This window comes from Montipora foliosa, chromosome 8 (assembly GCF_036669935.1).
Source record: "Montipora foliosa isolate CH-2021 chromosome 8, ASM3666993v2, whole genome shotgun sequence".
In the NCBI taxonomy this organism is placed as follows: Eukaryota; Metazoa; Cnidaria; class Anthozoa; order Scleractinia; family Acroporidae; genus Montipora; species Montipora foliosa.
In genome coordinates this window covers 11086985-11094484 of record NC_090876.1, presented here as the reverse complement: position 1 = coordinate 11094484, position 7500 = coordinate 11086985, and the positions used below count along the sequence as shown (strand labels likewise).

The following is a 7500-nucleotide window of genomic DNA, read 5'->3' as shown; positions in this document are numbered from 1 at the left end:
CTGCATAAATGGAGGCCAAAAATGTATTATTTTGTTTATGTGCTAATTAGACTCACTAGCCTCGCCCACAAGCAACATTTCTTTTGTACATGCAAGCGAGGCTAGTGAGTCTTTTGGCCGCCATTTATGCATTCCTTCTATGGTCTCGTAATTGCTGTTCGGACAATTCGCCCTTGTCACACGGCGGCCAGTCTTACCACGCCAAGCCTCGCAGTGGGAACCATGGGGGTGAGGCTTGGCGTGGTAAAACAAAGCTTGGTCTCCCGGGACAATATGGCCGCCGTGTGACAAGGGCGAATAGGAGGTTTTCACTTGACGTCATCGAAGGAAGCCTTGTATCGAGCTTTTATTTTACCTTACTTTTCTTACTGGTCTGTTATCACTGTGGAAGAAGGAATATAGAAAAACTTGAAAGAACACATGCGAGGGCCTTGAGATTTCTATACAATGATAAGATCTCGTCGTACGAAGCTCTCTTAGGACGCATTGGATAATTGTCAACCTTAGAAGTTCGTCGCACTCAAGACATGCTACTGACTGTGAATAATATTATTCAAGGCAAGGCCCCATCCAGCTTCAATAATCTTACAAATGAGAAGAGAACAGCGTACAACCTTCTGGGAATTTTAATCTTTCTATACTTAAAGTGAACACTACCAGATGCCGACTTAAGTTGTGGCGCTATGCTGCAGCGAAGCACTGGAACAAACTACTTCGAGATATTCGTACCATGGCAGGTTCAGAAGACTTTTTGAAGGAGATTCGCCTAATTGATTTTCATGTTTAATACCCGTTGACTTATGATTTACCACATTTTTAATAGTCCGTCGAATATTTTCCCAATTTTAAATTTTAGATTTTAAGTTTGACGTAAAGAGGCTTTTATAAACTTTACATTTACTTAATTCTTAATCATGGAGCACCTGGAAAGTAGCGAAAAGCTTAGTGTGTCTTTTGTCCACGTTAAATAAAGTATGTATGTACGTATATAAAGCCACCATGTTGGTGGACGAAAACAAAATATCTCTCATTAGCTTCTTTTGTTCGTCCACCAGAAGTCCTACATTTCTCTATTGTTATTGGTGTCTCTAGAGGTTGGTTAAAAACATTCTTTTCACAATGACTGCAAAATTCTCGCGAGCTCATTGGTTAATTTGTATTGTCAATGAGCGGACAGACATAAATTTATAATTTATGCGAGGATGACGTGATATTGCTTGCGTCAGATGGAAGTTTCTTGCATTTTTCTCTCGTGTTCTTCTCGTGTTTTTGACTTAATTTTGAACCCTCTGTCAAAGTAGTCTGCAGATCCACTCGGCTATCGCCTTGTGGATCCACAGCTACTTTCATACTCAATAACGGGACAGACGCATGAAAAACTGACATCAATTTGTTAAATAGAGGAAAGACTTGTATCGCAGATTTAAAGGTAACGTTAAAACTGAGTTTGCTCACGCTAACCAAATTGAACGGGTGTTCTGTCTCGACGCTGCCCAAATCATTTTATAATCGGAAAGGCTGGAAGAGTAGGCATTCCTTGCATTAGAATTAACTATAGGAGGGTAATGTGAGGTGCTATTTTCTACCCATGTAAACCATGTGAGCGTTAGCCCTACTAATGGAAAAGCCCATTTCCGAGTTGCTGCATGCCTCAGTTTCAAAGAGAGTCCTGGTGCTCAACCATTCAAATGGAAATGAGTTGCTTATTCTCGTGCAAATCAAACTCATTTCCATTTCAATAGTTGAGCACCAAGACTCACTTCGAAACCGAGGCAAACAGCAACTCGGAAATGACCTATTGGGCCCACAGAGGGACACAGAGGGGAGGTCACCCGTTCCCGTTTGACCTTGTAGCTCAGTCGACAGAGCAGCGGTGACTCACCCGAAGGTCGCGGGTTTAATTCCCACCCTGGTCAGAGTTTTTCTTTGTCCTTGTGTCAATTTCATTAGTAAGGCTGTCGCTCAGATGGTTTACATGCATATATGGGAAGAGAAAAGCACTTCACATTATCCCCTAGTATCGCGATCTTCTTATAGTTTTGCCTATGCGCGAGCCGTCAATATTTCGTGGTATTGCCGTCTCACTTTTGCGGCCTGTGATTCGTTCTAATGTTGAAATTAACTTCGTTGCACTGAATTGAGTTGCTGACGTACGCAAACAAATACGTATCGCGGGTAGAAAGAATTGAAATTTCGATCAGCCGCGGGTTGATTAGTTTACAGTTATATACAAATATATTCTGTATTGGGCTCCGTCGCTTCGCGACTCCGCCCAATACGGAATATATTTTCTCCCAACTAGCCGTCAATATAATGTGGTATTGCCGTCTCAAAATCGCAATTGGTTTATAGTAGGTAATTCTGGTGAAATATAAGTGCTACACGGCCCGCTTTTTCAACAGTCACATTATAACATTAGTCTGCATTTTCAAAAAAATGCCCAAACCTTTTAGAAGTGGTAAAAAAATCACCTTAATTCTGATTAGGCATAAAACAATATTTAGTCTTACCTGTTAGCCCTTCTAAAGGTTTTGGCCTTTTTCAACAGTTACGTTATAACCTTAGTCTGCATTTTACTCAGGGCTGGTCTGCAGTCTGCATTTTACACTGCCCAACTCGAAAATCCAACTCGGAATCCTAACTCGGTAAATATGCAACATCTAATGCCATAGTTAATAGACGGGAATGGTTATGAAACCAGGCAAATTTCTTTGTTGTAGGTTTTTGTTCTCTTTTTGGCCTTGACCGTGCACAAAACACAATAGTTGTTTACTCCGTGCTGAGGAACTAACCAATAGAAACGTGTTGGTTATGTAATTCATGCATACTGTATCAGCGCAAAACAAAAGATTGTGCACGGTCGTGGACTTTCCAACCTAAATCTTGGCATCTTTGTTTGCTCCTTTGATGTTTGCCGAACTTCCAAACTAGTCCCCCTATTAACTATGCTAGTGCAGACAGTTGCAATAAGTGCAATAAGGGTGGAATTTTTGTACGATTTTTCTCGTGCATTTGGAATACATAAGCAGTTGTAAAATTTTTCAAAGACTACAAATTACACTTCCCCTGCGGGCTCATGCAATGTTGGTCGTCTTTGAAAAAAATTGCTATTGCTTATTTATTCCAAATTGTACTCGTAATAACATGGATGACAAATTACTCCTTAATTTCGGCGCGAAATTTCAGCGTTAACTTATAATTTTACTTGTGATACGAAGTTGCCATGGCAACTTTTCCTACAGTGCCAAAATGGCGTCTTATGAACTTAATTTGTCACCCATGATATTAATAGCTAATCAAACGGTATACTCATGAAATTAGGGAATGCTTTCACTTGCGTTTTGTCCAAGGTCAAATACTTTCCTTCTCCTAAAGGCTTGGGAAATTATTTGATTTTGGACAAAACGCACTTGACAAGCTTGAAATTATTCCCTAATTTCACTCTTCACCATTTGATTACCCATACAAATCATGTGATTACCTAAACTAAATACACGCTAAATCGCCTGTCTGCAAAGCGGTCTTTGCATTAATATTCGGAAATTTGATTACAAATAATTTTATCCCTAGTTTCGAGAAAAGAGGGCTATTTTGTTGCCGTTGAAACTTTGTGAATCATAATCTTTTGCCATAATTTTTGTGTTATTCTGATCTGAAATCCAGGTACCCTTTTGAGTCCAAGGACTTTTGCTTACCGAGGGAGTCCGTCTCGTCTGCCAACGTTCCTGAGGTCAATTGTTCCTTCATCTGTTCGACAGGTGCAATCGAAGCCATTATAACAATACTTAAGAGGTGCAACTTGCTTTAAACCAATCAAAAGGCAAAAAATAAAGGAGAATAACGACAAAGATTCCACCGGCCATTCTCAACTAACAGAAGGCATACGACAAAGCAACATTTGTACCCAGGACACAACCACAGGCGGTGGTTCGCCGTGTGATAAGCATTTTGTTAGCCACGCGCTTAGTCCTCCCATGTGATGAATTGACTAACTCTCGTGTAATTATCTAGATGTATCCTGTACTTGTGTTAAAATCCTAAAAAAACCTATCGAATTTTTTTTTTCACTCAAGGTACAAATTTTACGAATGATGGTGCATACGCCTTGTTCTCTGCGTATTTCGTCACAATCCCACTGCGGCGATAATAGACTAATCACCTTAAAACATTACATTACAAAGGGCCGGCTTCACATAGGACGAATTAAATTCATGATAAGTCCGACGTTTGACTCAATTAACTTCGACGAACTGTATTTTGATCGACTAACACGTCTTCCATATCCGCCTCAATGGAAGATCGAGTATTAGGACAAATATCGGACTGCTCATGAAAATGCTGCTCACGCTTACATGTAAAAACTTGAATGATAATCCATATTTCCACTTCGACCCAAATTAATTTGGATCGACCCAACTATCATTTAGTTTTTCTGGTTTGTTCCGGGCCTAAGGAGTTTTAAATAGCGCTATGTATTTCGCGAGTGTTCAATTTTTGTTCACTTTGTCCATTACGGGCGAACTATCCTGTAACTGGATAGATACGAACGGTTTTTAAACAGTAGAGACAAAATGAACAGTTACTTGTTATATGCTCACGTTGTTGCCAAAACCTAAAGTCTGGTGATTTCACGTTGTTGTTTAGTGGTACGGCAAAGAAAACGAAACGAAATGCACTGACAGCCAAGCCCCATGTGCAGCACGAGTATTCAGTCGTTTTTAATTAACCAATGATATTCTTGCTTTGTGGTAATCTTACACTTCTCTCGTGATCGCTTAATTAAACACCTGTGTGCATCAACTGAATACGCACGCTAAAGCACAACTCCATTGTACTCTATGATATATGACAGGAGGTCAGTGGCTGTATTAACTTTCAGTCAGACGTTTTCTTTTGTGGTATGATGTTAAATTTTGGATCAAGCATACATGACACCACAAAAATTAAATAGGCCCCATCCCCGAAGGAAGATCTTTTTTTCTTACCGTATCTAACCTATTATTTTTTTAAAAAAAGAAAGTTTTCTGCATTTTTTAGAAAATCTTCAATCAGGCAAAAACTTGCAAAGTCACCTTTGGACCAGTGTTTACAAACTGTACTACGATACATGTAATTGCGTTATATATAGTCACGCGTTTTGAAGGAAGTTCTCTAAAAAAGTGTGTTTTATCCACAAGTTGTCGAACCCAGTTCAAAGATATCTCTGAGATTTTAAGAGTTTTAAAATACATCTCAGGTTTAGTAGTCGTGCAAATTTCTTACTTTTAAAAAATCTGAACTGAGGTTGTCCTAAATTTTCGAAAATTTTTTGCGGAAAAAGATCTTGTGCCACTGAATTTCCATCTGAAATTGTCGAAGATTCCGTTGAATGGAAAGTGGCCAATGGTCTATTATGCAAATTGAAGGACGTAACATGTAGATCAAAACGTTGTCGATAAGTCGATACAACTCGATATTTGTCGATAATTGTCAATTGACAAGTTAATTTTGTCAAGAAAAGTCGATAATCACAAGAGTTCCAGCTCATTCTCAATTTTATCGTCAAAAGTGGAGAAGACAATAACTTGTACGGAAGTGTACAACTCTGTAGGGCTAAAGAAACAAGCGGGTTCTTTAGTCAATTCACAATCGAATGGATTTGTTACCCTTTGCATTAAGCTACCTTTCATGCCTGCACTTATAAAAGTCGATCAAACTGATAAAATTTTACAAGACATCGCGCGTCCGACTTTTATCGATTTCCGGGGTAATACCGTCGGATATGTTTCGTCCTGATGATAAAGCTGGAGCCATCTAATAAATAACGTAGGTGGCGCATTCGGATTTTGTCCGATTGTCCCTTAGTCCCAAACGAAAAATTGATACATCTCATCACTCGAAGGTTCTTTCTTTACGTGGAAATTTCAAATCTCGGCTTTTCTGTATTTAGTTTCTATCACTTGCGGTCATCTGCCCACTTGTGGTCAGTAGGCAGATGACTGCGTATATGCAGAAGCTGTATAAGGAGTTCTCGTCGGCCGACACAATTTGAAAACAACATTTTTTTCAGTCTTAAATTACGACAATTATCAACCTCGCGATGACTGTCGACAGTTCTAAATATTATTTTGCTCTTGAAACACGACAGATTGGGCGTCAGATTAGGGTTTTCGGCTTCTCGCCACGTCAATTGAATAAATTAAGTGTTATGGCATTGTGCTTTTGTCAAACGTTAAATGAAAAAGGGAGAACTGTATACATACAGTACATAGTTTGCCTTAATCGACGTTGAAAAACAAGTACATCATATTTATAACTCAAAAATCATAAATTGACTTCGCTGGGCCAAAAGATTGTCCCACCCGGAAGTAACGGTATTACCTGTCAACTTCAGATACGAAATTTGAACAAGTTCCGGTGGACACAGTCGGCTTGATATAATACAAAAACATAAAGTCCCTTAGAACCAATCCACGGACATCAGGGCAAAAAGATCAGTACTTTTGAGGTGATGAAAGTCCAGTAGAAGTAAAACTAGCTCAGCACATATTTTAAATCATATTTACTCTTTCATATCCGAAATGAGATTTAAAGAATTGTTTCAGTTTATTGAATTTATTGTGAAAAAATCTTGCCATTTTCTTAAGACTTAATCTAGGACTAGATTAGCAGCGTATGTCACGTCGAATTTTTTAAAAAATTGAGAAAAAGTTAATCGAACGATGTGGAACTCGAGCAAATGCACTTAACCTCTACACCGAAACAACGACTTCAAGTTGGCAATTTAAAGTATTTAAATGAAAACTAATCCTGACAATTTATTGAAAGCTAACCGAATAAAAAGGCTTGGTTACTGAGAATGGCATCGACCGTCAAAAAATGGCATCGCTTGTTTACGAAAGGGAAATTAGCTGCAGCGAAACAATACTTCCCTAACTGAATAATAATCCCTAGTAAAGGGGGTAAGTGTGGGGAAAATATTGTGTGTGTGGATGGTGAGTTGAGGGAAAATCATAACCAAAATTAGTCTGTGAAATTAGGAAGAGAAATTCACAAAGCAAACTCTCAACCTCACAGTGGAGTTAGCAAAACAAAACAAACTCTGTGTGAAAATGAAACTTTAATTTCAGAAACAGCCAGATAGTACATGTATAAGAAAACTAAATCAAGCAAGAGGAATAAACAATATTTGAACATGAAAATTATTCGTTCTTATTAAATAAGAATAATAAATAAGAAAAAATCCCTACAGAAACCCTTTGTTCTTAAAAATCAGGAAAGGGCAGCTCCAAAACCCAAAAAAATCCCATGCAAATGAAACACAGGTGTATTAAATGAGGCAAATCTAAACAACTCGAAGGTAAAGAAAAGCTGACTGCGACACCATTAGGCTCGTAAATGGCTGCGAATCTTCAGGGGTAGAGCGCAACCGAGCAAGGGGTTTCTAGTCCAGCGCCGGACCTCTACCCGACCCCCTCGTGCCGAGTCAAGAAAGGAAAAAGACAAGAACAAGAACAAGAA

The 7500-nt window shown here is 38.9% G+C and overlaps 1 protein-coding gene across 2 annotated transcripts in view; it reads right to left on the bottom strand.

Moving 5' to 3' along the window:
* LOC138012464 (uncharacterized) overlaps positions 1–7500 on the bottom strand; it is a 74942-nt gene that overhangs the window by 15769 nt on the left and 51673 nt on the right. Inside the window, exon 1 of one of the 2 annotated variants that reach the window (XM_068859241.1) lies at positions 3696–3897. The exons of the other annotated variant lie outside the window; for it this stretch is intronic. The gene's annotated coding sequence lies outside the window, so the exon portion shown is untranslated. Of the gene's footprint in view, positions 1–3695; positions 3898–7500 lie in introns of those variants that run through there. 2 annotated transcript variants of the gene reach the window in all.